At 47.0% G+C, this 14473-nt stretch overlaps 2 long non-coding RNA genes across 2 annotated transcripts in view; one reads left to right on the top strand and one right to left on the bottom strand.

Annotated features, from left to right (window-relative positions):
* Positions 1-14473, bottom strand: part of LOC146765073 (uncharacterized) — an 83297-nt gene that overhangs the window by 64892 nt on the left and 3932 nt on the right. The gene's annotated exons all lie outside the window — the stretch shown is intronic.
* On the top strand, positions 1074-8511 carry LOC116184528 (uncharacterized). The gene is made up of 2 exons (XR_014950305.1): positions 1074-2174; positions 2256-8511. It is a non-coding gene; the product is annotated as an uncharacterized LOC116184528 (long non-coding RNA).

Raw genomic sequence — 14473 nt, 5'->3', positions numbered from 1 at the left:
TATGGATCTTGCTATATATTAATGGTCTGTTACAGTGTTTCAGTTCAATGTGAAAACATCAGCTTATGGTAATGTGGAACTTTAGCAATGTAAAACCAAGTGTCATATTTGAAATTATCTCAAGATAATGCAACATGAATGCTACAGGTATTTTTGGTCATACCATTTCTGGGATATCCTCAAACATGAAAAAAGCTCAGTGAAAACAGGGTGACCCAGGAAGCCCTTGATGAACGTGATTTTGACTCAAGAGGAAAATGTGCAGTGGGAATTGATGGATGGAAGCAGCAGCTAAGGACAAATGGTTCTACTTGGCTTTGAATAAACAGAATCATAAAATCACAATGTCCTGGATTGGAAGGGACCCCCAGGGATCATCAGCCCAGCCCTGTCCCTGCCCAGACCCCCCAACAGCCCCACCCTGAGCAGCCCTGAGAGCGCTGTCCAAACGCTCCTGCAGCTCTGGCAGCCTCGGGGCCGGGACCATTCCCTGGGGAGCCTGGGCAGTGCCAGCACCCTCGGGGGGAAGAACCTTTCCCTGAGCTCCATGCCAAGGCCTGGCACAGCTCCAGCCCTCGCTGGGCTCCAGGAGCTGTCCCAGAGCAGAGCTCAGCCCCGGCCCCTCTGCCTCCCCTCGGGAGGAGCTGCAGCCCCGAGGAGCCTCCCCTCATCTCCTGTGCTCCAGCTGAACGAGCCAAGCGCCCTCAGCTGGGCACTCCGGGTCACACAAGGCAAGATGGAGGGATGGAGTGATGGATGGATGATGGATGATGGATGGATACAGAGCTTCCTAACGGCGCAGATGCCACGCAGAGAAGGGCAGAGAAGGTCCGAATCCGCCCCACCTCGGGTGCACTCTCCTGGTTACAGCCGTGAGCGGCAGCCCCAGGCACGCTCGCAGTGAGCAGTGCCGGCTCCATAGCCGCGGGGCCTCACGTTGGGGCGGCTGTGAACCGCGAGGCCCCGGGCAGCAGAGCCGCTCGCCCGGCGGGGCCGCTCCGCCCCGGCGCGGCTCTGAAATGGCGGCCGGCGGAGGGGGCGGGGTCGGCATGGCCCGCCCGCGCCCCGCCCCCTCCCCGAGCCCACAGGGGTGAAATGGCGGCCCCGGCTGGCGCGGCCCTGGAATGTTTCGGGCGCTCTTTGTCTGGCCCCTCACAGGCTGCTCAGCCCGGGGCACAGGGGTGTAGCGGGTGCTGGAGCGTCCTGGGCAGCTGCCACTGCCCTGACCTCCCCGCTTTATTCAGTGTGAGACCGCTGGGGGTGTTCAGCCTGGAGAAGAGAAGGGGAGAGACCTCAGAGTCCCTTCCAATGCCTAAGGGGGCTCCAAGAGAGCTGGAGAAGGATTCTGGACAAGGGCTTGGCGTGCCAGGACAAGAAGAAATGGCTTCCCACTACCAGAGGGCAGGGCTGGGTGGGAGATTGGGCAGGAATTGTTCCCTGGCAGGGTGGGCAGGCCCTGGCACAGGGTACCCAGAGCAGCTGTGGCTGCCCCTGGATCCCTGGCAGTGCCCAAGGCCAGGCTGGACAGGGCTGGGAGCAGCCTGGGACAGTGGAAGTTGTCCCTGCCTGTAGCAGGGAGTGCAATGGGATGGACTCTAAGGTCCCTTGCAGCCCAAACCATTCCCTGATTCTATGATTCCCCTGGTGTCTTCCAGCCATCCCTCCTTGGCTCCTCTGTGCCTGGATTTCTTTCCCTTCTTCAGGGAATGAAGAAGGCATGTTTTCTGATTTCTCACCTCTCTGAGATCACCTTCAATCTCCTGTGTCTTCCTCTCCACAGGCTTTCAGCCCCCGTTCTCCATTATTCTCTGGTTCATCCTACCTCTCTCAACGCATGTCCCAGCTCTGTTGCAAGGCTTTGCTTATCAACCCTTTCTGATCTCTCATCTTTGGGTTTGTGGCTCCATCACCCAGACTTAAGGGCTCATGTATTGCTCCACTGACAGCATCCTTCTAGGTAACTCTTTTCTTTCCTTGGTGTTCCCTTGTGCTCTCCTCAGTCTTCCTGTTCCTTTGTGCTTTTGTCTTTGTTCCAAGTGTCATTTCTTCCCCTGAGGAGGAATAATATCGACTGTCTGGAGCAGTTTGCCCTCTTTGGAATTTCCTTCTGGCCATTTGCAGAAGGATGGACTCGCCCTTGCCACTTCACTCCCATGGGAGTCACCTTCCCTGAGGTAGCTGCTTTTCTTGTTCTGCCTTTGCTGTTGTTTCACTTGTGAGGTGAATTATGTCACCTGGAGCATGTTTGTCTCTAGTTGTGCTGCAGAAAGATCACCCCCATTTACATTCCCAGTGACTCATAGGAGAACTTTTTCTGGATTTCCCAAGGTTGATGAAGAAAAAGCCAGGCATGGCTGTGTGAGCCCTGAAGCAGCATTGCTGCCAGCAGCACATTGGTTGAGGAATGTGTTGGTTTAGGTTTCTCTGCACTGAGCTGCTCTAATTAAACCAGCCACACTTAATTATTTGCAGATAGATGTGGAAAAGCTTTAATTCCATTTAAATGTGCACTTATTATAAGCTGTTATTGAAGCTGATTTTTTCCTCACTCTTTCCTTGGTTTCTCTTTTCCTTTATGTATTAATGACCTCTCTATATGTTCCCCCCTTGATGTTTGTTGTGCAGCAACCACTATCTATTAGCTTAGATTCAGAAATAATCTCCTTTAAAATTTATCAGTAGGTAAAAGATTTAACAGAAAAACAACAAAATGTAAGGAAGCAAGCCAGTAGCTTTCCTGGTTGCCAGGAGTCATCTTTATTCCAAGCTCATAATTTATGAAGCTTGTGGTTGCGTGTGGTTTTATTCTGGCTGTGAATGAATTTGTAGCGTAGTTGTATGTGTCCAGTGAGCTGTTGGTGTGAAAAACACTTTGTCAGATTGTCAGTTAGACAATATTAATTACATTTATCATAGTTTTCCAAGAAGATATTAAGAAGTAGTAAAATGCACAGTAAACACACTGATTAATTTACTTTTTTTGTTTCCCCAACAGCTTAGGGAAAGCACCTGTTCTTTTGGTACTTTTGAATGTTTGACAAAACCTACCACTCACTCTGGCACTATGTGTGGTAATATGAACTAGTAGTAGGGAGTTTTGAAGAGCTGGATATGTGCTTTAATAATGTTATTGGAGAATGGTTTATTAGTCTTGAGATCAAGCATTCCAAGCACAAAACAGGAAAATGGATGAGGAGCAGCCCTGGGGAGGGTTGGGGTGCTGGTGGGTGAGAGGCTCAGCCTGCCCCGGCCATGGGCACTGACCCCAGAGCCCCCCTGGGCTGGGCTGAGCCCAGCGTAGGCAGCAGGGGAGGGGGGATTCTGCCCCTCTGCCCCCCTCAGGTGAGACCTCACCTGCAGAGCTGCGCCAGCCTGGGGAACAGCAGCAGGAGGACGTGGAGCTCATCAGTGTGTGGCTGTCCCAGGCGGTGCATGGCTGTGCTGGCTGCTGTGTCACATGTGTGTGGCTGTCCAAGGGTTGGGATATTGTGCTCCTGTTTCCAACAATATGCTTTGTGTTTACATGCTGAACACTCTTCTGAATAGCTGGGGTGTCTTAACGATGTCTGCTCACATGACCCACATTAGTTGTGCCCCTCAAAGGGGTTAACTTCAGAAATTCCAGTCATCCAGTCAAGAGCTTGCTAGGTGTTAGAGCAGTCGGGAGATGCATGTCCTCAGCACCTGTGCAGGTACTCCCCCAGCAGGGACCTGTATTGGCCTGAGCTGTGGCATGGCTTCAGAGATGAATCACTGACCTCTGTGTGCAGGCTGGACCCTACTACATTTCAGAGTGGCTGTGGTGGGCAGCAGGTCAGAGCCCCCCAGGGAGGGTGATTATAACCATACCTGACCATCAGTCGGATCTCACTTGGCTATGGTGGAGCCCTGCCAGGGCTGTCAGTGGAGCCAGCCCTCCTTGGAGCTGTAGGTCTGTAGTCAAGGACTCTTCCTTGGGTTGGGTTGCTCGAGGGAACTCCTGGAGGCTGAGAGCCCTTGCCTCAGTGTGTGAGGGATCCCCTATCTGGACTAAGTGTCCTAAAATCTTCGGAGTTCTCAAGTCAGTTGGGCAGAACCAGCTCTCTCTGACATAATGAAATTGTATTCAAAGGCTGGCTAAGCCTTAATTGATTTATCTCCTTTGAATGGCTTACAAAATAAATATCACTTGAATATATTATTTCATAGCATCGTAGATTCATAGAATCTTCTGAGTAGGAAGGGAGCAAATAGGTCATTAAGTCCAACTCCTGGCCCTGCACAGGACACCTCAACAATCTCCCCCTGGGGATTGTTGTCCAAATACTCCTGGAGCTTTGGCAGCCTAGGGCCTGTTACCATTCCCTGGGGAGCTTGTTCAGTGCCTGACTACCTGCTGGGGGAAGAACCTTTCCCTAATATCCAGTCTAAACCTCCTCTGGCAAAATGTTATAAGATTCCATGACAGATGCCAAGCACAATCTCTCAAAAATCCCTCAGAAGGACAGCTTGGAGGTGCTGCAGAGCACTGGAGCTCCTGGGGAAAATTCATCCCCAGTTGAAGCTGAAGCATATCAGCCACCATGGTCATGTGTGAGCACTCAGCTGTGGCCCAGACTGATTCCAAATGGCCCCAGGCTCCTCCAGCATGGCCTTCAGATGGTATCACATCCCAGTGGTGATGCTGACAGGCCCTTCCTGTCCTTCCTCTGCAGCTTGTTGAGCTGGCTGTGATGTGGGTAACTGTAACCTGTCTTATATGACAATTTAATAATAATTAATTTTCCTGTACTGTTGGTCTGCTGTGTCCCAACATGACCTCTCATGTTTCAGTTAGCATTCAGCAGTGGATGTGTGTGTTGCTGCAACTGCCTGGAGGATTGGTGTGGGAAAAGGTGCAATGGAGTGAACCAGGTGAGCACTGGGCTGCTAAAGAAAGTCAGATCCTCTCCTGTGACATCACAATGTCTCTGGATCTGCCTGAGAGCAATAAAGAATAATTTTCCCCTACTTTATAGGTTAAGATCATGCATTTGATGTTGGTATCTTTGCTACTTACCTAGCTATTAGATAAAGCTCTAAAACAGCTTTTAATAACAGTGCTGTGTAAAAAGGGGGGAGGGGGGGAAGCCAATGTAACTAAATAATTTTTCTTTATAAATGTAACAAGATCCTTACCTCTGCATTGCTTTATTTTTTTAAGGTGTTATCCTGCTAATTAGAGGTTACCTGCACTTCAAGGTTTGGTTTATTTGAAGAGCTAAATTTGATAATACACTGAAGCCAAGGCCACTATGTAGACCCAGATTTCTTTTCAAATGACAGAATCCTGTATCTGGGGAGGATGGAAAGCTATCAGGGTTTAAAGACTTACAGCACAGTGCTTTCTGAGTTTATGGGGCTTTGGGTGTACAAATTCTTCTGTACCTTTTGAAGTCTCTTTACAAGGCATCACGATTCTTGTTTTTGTCTTCAAGGCTCTTCTCATTAATGGAAACTAATGCTTGCAATTATTACAGTAATACTAGTATCAAATTTTAAAATGTTTTGTTTTAAATGTAACTTTTTGCTAGTGGCCCAGTTTCAATGATTTCTGAACCTGGAAGAAGTAACTTTTGCCGTAACTTCATCTTTGCAGCTAATGGCACTACAAAATATTTGTAAAATCTTTGCAAATGTTGACTTTTTAAGACATAAAAGCTCTATTATTTGAATGTTGATCTGAACCATGGCCTCAGAATAGAATATGCACAAGAGATGGAGGTACAGCAAAAGGAATGCTCTGATAGTTTTCTGTCTTCCTCAGTAAGGAGAGAACATATTATGCGATAAAGGCTTTTAGAGTAGGTTCTTAAATCAGTTTTCCTCATGCAATTAAACAGCATCGTTTTAGGGACCTTGTTCTATTACAACTAATGGACCTTAATGCTTTTCCTTCCTTCAGTTTTGGGTTTCTACATGAGCTTTCCCACTGCCACGACCTGGCTGATCTGCATGGTATGGCTTTAATTTAAATCTAACAGCAAACTAGAGCTGCTGAATGCAGAAGTAGGGTTCTAAGTTAATGACTTAGGGACACATGAAAAGCAGCTCTGCCATAAAATGTCCAAGGTAGCAACTGCAGGGTTATATATTCTTTCAGGAATGCTCAGCAGAGCTGTGGTAACTCCTGAGGTCTGAGCTGCTGCCGGTTTGCTCACATAGACAAAGGAGCAGCTTTTTTTTTTTTTTTTTTTTTTTTTTTTTTTTTTTTTTGCAATTGTCGTGGGGTGATTTTATGATGAAACTTTAATCCCTAATGGTCTGCTTTATGCCCCAAAACGGCCGCTGTAGCTCCGAGAAGGACCCGGGGAGGGGCGGGGAGCTGCGCGGTCGATTCAAACCCCCTCTCTCCGGGTGCGTGGCTGCGGCGGGGACCGGGACACTACATTGTTCCTTTTGATGGATTAATTTGCCAGCTTGAAACAAGAAGGTTTTAAAGGTTTTATTCCCCTTCTCCTAGCCTGGAGGCTGTCCTGGGAATCCTCTGGGCATCTTTTGTTTGTTTGGTTGGTTGGTTTTTGGTGGGTTTTTTTTTGGGTTTTTTTTTTTTGTTTGTTTGGTTTTTTTTGTTGGTTTTTTTTTTTGTGTGTGTGTGTTTTTGTTTTGTGGGTGTTTTTGGTTTTTGTTTTTGGTTTTTTTGATTGGTTGGGTTTTTTTTTTTTCCCCTGAACTGTTTCGATTTTGGGGTTTTTATCGGCGCCAAACCGATCTCGGAGAAGCTGAACCAACACAAGAGAGAACCCTAAAAACCACCAGTTGTTCTTGCTGTGAGGAAGAGTCCGGTGCCAGAAAGTTTCCCATCTGTAAGCTCCTGTTCCTCCCATTCCCTGAGGCAAAGGGGGGCAGCCGCCACCGCTGCCTCCCAGGCAGCGCTCTGCTGGGGGATGGGGGTTAAGAATTTGAAACTTCCATATCTAGCATTTATACAATCCTTTTCTGTGCCTTGCGGGCACCCTCTTGGTTTTTTTTTTCGTTAATAAACTGTTAGGGTTTTTTCAATTTCACCCGCTGGCATTCATTTCTCATTAGCAAAAAGGATTACTGGAGCGCCTCTCTTTTAGAGGAAACACCAATTTCAGAGCGTTTTCTCCTCAATTTATTTCCAAACAGAGACAGTAACTGAAACAATACCTACAAAAATTCAGCATTTGTTATTTTGTAGCATACTAAGATTACAGAGTTGGGCTGGTCATGCTGGGCAAGAAGTATTTTTGCAATTTAAAATCCATAATTGCTAGGAATTTGAGAGCTATTTGTTTATTTGCTTGGAATTATCTGTCTGATTTGTGTGACTTTATCTCAGTTCCATGTCTAATCAGTTGTGTCCTCAGTGTTGTATCATGCATTAGTCAGTCTGTCTTCACAAATTGCCTGGCTGCAGGGTGATGCTAAACTGCTATATCACTACATTCTCTCATTCTCTGCCTGGAAGATGGGTTTGTTAGATACAACTTTTTTTTTTACTTGTTGGCTTTTTGTTGTTTTATGGGGTTTTTTTGTGGTTTGTTTGTTTGTTTGGGTTTTTGTTTTTGTGGTTGTTTTGGTTTTGTTTTTGTTTCTGTTTTTTTAAGCACTCAGGCATGTACAGTTTAAGTCTAATTCATCTGTGGAGGGAGCTCTACCAGAAAGCAAACTCCCATGTAAGCATCTGTGGCTGCTGGCCCAGGTGAGCTATCCCTTATGGCCCTGTCCAGTCCAGGTCACTGGGCCAGGCTGTGGTCCTGCCTGGCAGCAGAGGAACTTATTCCCCAGCCTGTCCTAACAGCAAACATTCAGGAAGGGAACATGGATTAAAACCCAGGGCAGCTCTAGATGGCAACCAGTATTGATGGTATTTGCTTATCACAGAATCGTTAGCTTTGTGGAATACCTTCAGAACCATCAAGTCTAACCTTTAAGCTAATCCTCCCATTCCCACTAAACCATATCCCCAAGGGCTATGTTAACTCCTTTGTTGAGTGCTTCCAGGGTTGGTGTCTCCACCACTGCCCTGGGCAGCCTATTCTAACCCTTCTCCACTCTTCCAGGGAAGAAATTATTCCTGATGTCCAGCCTAAACCTTCTCTGGCACAGCTTCAGGCTGTTTGCTCTTGTCCTATCATTTGTCCCTAGGAGCAGATCCTGACCCCCCTCCAGCTGTCCCCTCCTGTCAGGCCACAAGGTCCCCCCTGAGCCTCCTTCTCTCCAGGCTGAGCATCCCCGGCTCCCTCAGCTGCTCCTGGTGCTCCTGACCCTTCCTCAGTTCCATTCTCATGTCTGGACATGCTCCAGCCCCTCAGTGTTTCTTGTATGCCAATTACACAGTCAAGGCAGTAGAGATCAAGATCTTCTATGATTTGTGTGGCAAATGTTTAATTGAAAAGACTCAGGTGTCACTAACTTCAGTGTTCTCCATGCCTTTACAGTTCATCCTGGCATTCCAATGTGGATTTTGGATGATGGGATGGTAAAAATAAAACACCATTTTGGAACCTCTTTGCTACACCACAATTCTATGCAGTTTGAATTTTACTGCTGCATATTTTTCCTTGTGTAACTCTGGAAGTAACAGGGAATCAGAATTAATAAATCTCAGCTTTTGGTCTAGGTTATTCCAAGTATTTCTCTGGTACTCCTGACAGGAATGCCTCACCAGCAGCACTGCATACTTGGGCAGGGGCTTTGTGGCCCTGCCCACAGACATCATGGTTGTGTTTCTAAGCTTTCATCAACTACATTTATTTCCTAGATTAGAGTCAGGATTTTTTATCCTTTTAGGAGAAATTGGTTCCTGTCACCTGTGGCTGCCTGATAGAGCAGATAAAATAGACCTGTCCAATATAAATACTTCAGGCAGCTTCAAGAAGGAAGGGATGTGGTTTGTGGGCAGTAAGGGCTCTGAGTGAATTAAATTAGAAATTTCCTAGTATGGCACAATGTCAAGTTACGAAGATTTTTCAGGGCTTTATTGTTTGTAGTAAAGGTGTCAATTTTGGAATGTATTGAACTAACTCTTGAGATTATCCACAGAAATGACTGCCATGTCCCACAGGTTTCCTTCCTTCTGGCCACCAGAACTTTTACTGCTGGCATGTTTGCTCCTCATCTCTGCACATATTTAGTTTTGAGATGTTAGGTTTAATTTGCAGGCCTATTCCTCAAAGGGGGCCTTTTTGGAGCTGTAAGATGAGCGTGTATAACCCACAAATCCAGACTGAAATCCTGTAATCTCTGCAGTTCTGTTTTTGTGGAGGTTTCTTGGAATTGTTTTATTGTTCCTTGCTGCCACCAGAGAGCAAAGTGCAGTGGGTATCAGCATTTCTGAGAGACTTTCGTCTCAGCAGAATATTTTGTTCTCATACTTTGAAGATAATGAAGTGAGTCATTGTCTTTACATCTCATGTGATTTATTACAGACATACATTGCTAATGCTTTCCAAGGAAAAAAACAGACCTTTTGTTCAGACTTGTGGCTTTGAACTAGTGGGCTGATTTGGAGTTTGCTTAACTAGGGAGTTGCTTTGATTTGCTCTTTTAATCTATGTACTGAGAGCACTTCAGCAGACAATGGAGCTCATAGAATGTTTTTGATCAGTTTCATAAGAATACCTCTGCTTTAGCATCAAGGATGAATAAATTCATCAGCAGCTTTTTGTCTATCAGGATACATCAATGTTTTGTTCTCTTTCTGATAGCATGAGGCTTATCTGCACTGGGTTCAGGTCAGGAGCTCTGATAAAGGAGTCAATATTTTCTTCAAGATCTGACATCTTGAAGAAAAAGTTGTCAGTTTGTGAAGCTTTGGGAGAGTAGAATACTGCCTAGGCTGATCATCAGTACACATGGTGCTGTAATATCTCCAACCCACTCTGTCATTAGCATTTCCTAGAATCACAGAATTGTTTAGGTTGAAAAAAGACTTTTAAGATCATCAAGTCTGTGTCCCTAAGTACCACATTTACGTATTTTTCAGACATTTCCAGGGACAGTAACTCCACCAACGCATTGGGCAGCTTGTGTCAGAGCTTAGCAACCCTCTCCAGGCAGAATTTCCCCCTAATACCCAACATGAACCTCCCCTGGAACAAGTTGAAGCTGTTTATCTCCTCCTGTCCCTTGTTCCCTGGGAGCACAGCCTGACCTCTACCTGGCTGTACCCTGCTGGAGAGCCACAAGGTCCTCCCTGAGCCTCCTTTTCCCCAGGCTAATTTCTCCAGGCTAATTTGATGTATCTACTAATGACCTACTTACTCTTTTGCCATGAAGATCACAAAGTGGAGTTATAACAAGAAATAAAATAAAAGGAACATATGCATTAGGTATTTGTCTTAAAGCAGAGGATTTACTTCTCAGGGCAGGTACCAAATTACTGCCAAGTGTAGGATGGGATGTTTGGAGGAGGAAGCGGTCCTGTAAGTTGTCAAGGAGCTCCAGTCAAAGGCAGAGATACTTGTGCTGCAACAGAAAATGCTCATAACCTTTGTTGGATGCTCCATGGTCACAGGAGTCATTCTGCAGAGGACAGGGGAGGAATGGGATCATTATCCAGCTCCCATAATAAACACTTCCCAATGATAAGCCCTCCTTGCCCACTGCGGCAATTCTTTACCTGGTCCATGTTTAATGTCACTGATAGCAAGTCTGTAGACCTGATGTGCCACTTTTTGTTATTCTTGCTCCAAATCGAGATTGTCAGTAAGGGTTTTAAGGTAGGAAATGTTGTTTGAAATGCTGTCTGTGCCTAGTGTAGTGTAGAGAAGGGTGAGAACCATGGGGCCACCAGATTACCTCGTAGAACGAACTGTGTGGTTGATACAGGGAGAAATCCCTTCTAGGACTGAAGACTTGAATTCCCATAGGTTTCATGGACCACTAGGAAAACAGAATTGTACATATTTTGTTCTTGGAATACATGCATCACTTACAGCTCTGTAATAGTATGATATAAATTGAATCCTAATTTCTTCTTGGCTGTAAGAGGTGCTGGGATCCAACACGCAATTGCCTCTATGCATTAATGTCTGTTAGAACCACAGTGAAATTTGGAATGAATTGGTTGGAGATTTAAGATCTTTGGGTTGATTCTGGTGAGTTTTATGTTGAATTCTCCCTCTTGTGTGAGGAGTTATTTCAGCTGGATTATAAGAAGTGATGTTGGTGACATGGTGTGGTATGAGTCACACAGTGTGTTTTAAGCTTCACAGTGAGGTTTAGGTCAGTATATTCATTATCTGAAAAACAGATGAGCAGGGAGGTGACATAATCCATGGCTCTGTAGGGCAGATGTGAGGACTTACAGGAAGCCATCATGTGTGACTGAATAGTTAACATACAGAAGTAAAGCCTGGGGGAAACTGTCCTGGCTTTTCCACAAGATACGAAACTATGCTGGCTATCACCACTCAGGAGCAAAATATTGGAGTTCATGATGTTGCAGAGCATTAGCTTAGAAAATGTCAGACATTAAGAACAAAAATAGAGGACAGAGAACATTATGCTACTATTTTGTATAATTATAGTGATTCACCTGCGCTCAGGATACAGATGGCATGCAGTTCTGTTCCTCTTGTCTTCAAGACATTGCTTCACAGAAGGGGTTGTCAGGCCCTGGCACAGGCTGTCCAGGGCAGAGGTGGAGACTCCATCCCTGGAGGTGGTCAAAAACCTTTTGGATGTGGCACCTGAGGACATGTGTTAGTGGTGAGCATGGTGGTGGTGCTGGGTAGATGGTTGGACTTAATGGTCTTAGATGTCTTTTCCAGCCTTAACATTTCTGTGATTCTTGGAGAAGGTATGTAGGAAGTGGGGATGGCCTGTGACAATAACAAAAAACATTTTTGATAATCAAAAACAGAGCAGAGCTGCCATTGCAAGAATGGCTGAGCAGGCTGGAACTCTTCAACCTGGAGAGACAATTTAAACCAAATACTGGATCTTAAGTGGCACAAAGCCACTGAATAGGAACTGATTGTTTGCTGGCTTTTGCTGTACTGCACGAGCTTGGGTTGCCAGTGAGGCTGTGAGGAAATGGCTTCCACACAGATGGAGGGGGCGAGGATCCTGGGAATAGGCACTGAATCTGTGGGATGCTCGAGGATGTTGCGCCTACAGAAAGTTAAACGGGAATAAAAAGCAGGCTGAGCAAGAGCTCAGAGATGTTCTGAGCTCTATCAAAGGACAAAGTATGACAGGCTTGGGTTATTCTGGGGGCTGACAGTTGAAGCAGAGGGAGAGTTCTGTGCTGCCTCTTTCCTCAGCATTTGCTTGTAGCACCATTGGAGACAGGATATCCCGTTGGACAGACCTGAATGTGTCTTGGTTCGAAAGCCGGGTGTCTGTCACGGACGCACACGAGCAGCTGCCGCAAGCAGCCAGAGACGCTCCCTCCCGAGGGGGAGGGGGTCGGGGTCCCCTTCCCAGTGAGGTCGGGTGTTGGAAAGGTCCCAGTTCAACAGCTGCTCTTGAGAGCAGCAGCTCACCCCCGGTAAGAGAAAACCGTGCAGGACAGAACTCCGCGCTGGCAGCGAATTCTCCCACAGCCACGGGCTGACCGGCTCAGCCGCGGTCCGGGAGCGAGCGAGGAGCCCAGCCCCTCAACCCCGGCCGAAATGTCGCAGTGTCTCTGCGCTTCCAAGAGAAAGCCCTCCAGCTAAGGGATGGGAGCAAACTGCACCCTTCCTCCTCCTCCTCCTCCCAGCACATCTTTTATCTCTAAAGTATCGCCAATAACCATCAGAAAACAAATGGGAGAAAATTCCCTGACAGAAAGAAAAATAAAAGGAAAAATCCTAACCTCCAGCAATGTGCTTATTGCCAGGCAGTACCTCTGTGACAGACTTCACACAGTTGCTTTATCACCAGTGCATGATTTCTGCTCCGCGTGGGCGTTGCTGCGGTGCCCCGGCTCCTGCGCCAGCCAGCCTTGACTCCCTCTGTGGGCAGCGGAACGCAGCGGCCCCGGCGAGAGTCTGTGGCTCCCGGACCTGCGCCGGCACTCTGGTGCCATTGGCGACTCTGATGTCTTCAGGCTGGCGGCCAACAGACAACCAAGGTGCCAGGGCTTTGCTTTGCCTCGGCACTGCAGCCTGTGTGAAGCTCTGGCTCCATGACAGCGCTCAGGGTACCTGAACCATAGAACCACAGATCTCCTGAGCTGGAAGGGACCCTCAGGGATCATCAGCCCAGCCCTGTCCCTGCCCAGACCCCCCAACAGCCCCACCCTGCCCAGCCCTGAGAGCGCTGTCCAAACGCTCCTGCAGCTCTGGCAGCCTCGGGGCCGGGACCATTCCCTGGGGAGCCTGGGCAGTGCCAGCACCCTCGGGGGGAAGAACCTTTCCCTGAGCTCCATGCCAAGGCCTGGCACAGCTCCAGCCCTCGCTGGGCTCCAGGAGCTGTCCCAGAGCAGAGCTCAGCCCCTGCCCCTCTGCCTCCCCTCGGGAGGAGCTGCAGCCCCGAGGAGCCTCCCCTCATCTCCTGTGCTCCAGCTGAACGAGCCAAGCGCCCTCAGCCGCTCCTCAGACCTTCCCCAGCTCCGTGTCCCTCCTTGGGACACTCTCCAACAGCTTTGGCTCCTTCTGACCTTGTGGTGCCCAAAGTGCCCCCAGCACTGGAGCTGAGGCTGCCCCAGGGCAGAGCAGAGTGGGACAATCCCCATCCTTGACTGAAGTGACTAAAGGAGTTGCTGTGTGTGGGATTGACCTCAGACCTGCATTTTTCAGGTATGAGCTTTTTTTGGTAATACAATGGGTTTCAGTCAATCTTTAGGCTTTGCTAGAGTCAATGAGTGACAATGAGTTAATGAATCAGCTTTGACTCTCTAGTAAATGTCAGAAGTTCTAGACTTCAGCACCTCACCTGCTTCCTTTGAATGCTGAGATGATGTTTCTTTTTTATCAGTGTTCCGGACCTCGTTATTTCTAGAGCGTCAAAATTAACAAATCTTACTTCCATACACCCCCCCACCCAATTGCAAATTACCTTTTAAATTGGTACCTGTCATGCTGGCAAGAACATTGGATTGTGTAAGTTTTAATGAGGTGCTGTATCTGCTTCTAAAGTTTGCAACAAAGTCTAATTTTGGGTTGACTCAAGCTGGAAACCATTTGGAAATAGAATGGACCTCTTGTAAGAATGACTTAAAACTACCTTCCTGCTCAGAGTTGTTGTTAGTAATCCTTCCTTTTTTCCTGCTCCCCTGGAGTAAGCACAATTATCCTGTTCCTGCTCTTGACCCATTCCCTTCCAACACCACAAAGATGTCCTTAGGTATTTTTTAGAAATAACTATGCTCTGTTTGAGGCAGAATAAGAAATAAAATCTATGAATTATCTGATCTCTGTCATAGCAATCAAATAAAACCAACTATTTTTTACTACAGTTTTCTTAATTCCTATTTTTCCTGTTTTTTCTGTTGGAATTCTATATACAGGATAATTAGTTATGAGCAACAAACATCTGTGAGCAACAGTGAAGA

Source organism: Lonchura striata, chromosome 28 (assembly GCF_050655825.1).
Source record: "Lonchura striata isolate lonStrDom1 chromosome 28, ASM5065582v1, whole genome shotgun sequence".
Lineage (NCBI taxonomy): Eukaryota > Metazoa > Chordata > Aves > Passeriformes > Estrildidae > Lonchura > Lonchura striata.
Note: the sequence above shows the minus strand (reverse complement) of the source record. Positions and strands in the feature narration are given on the sequence as shown.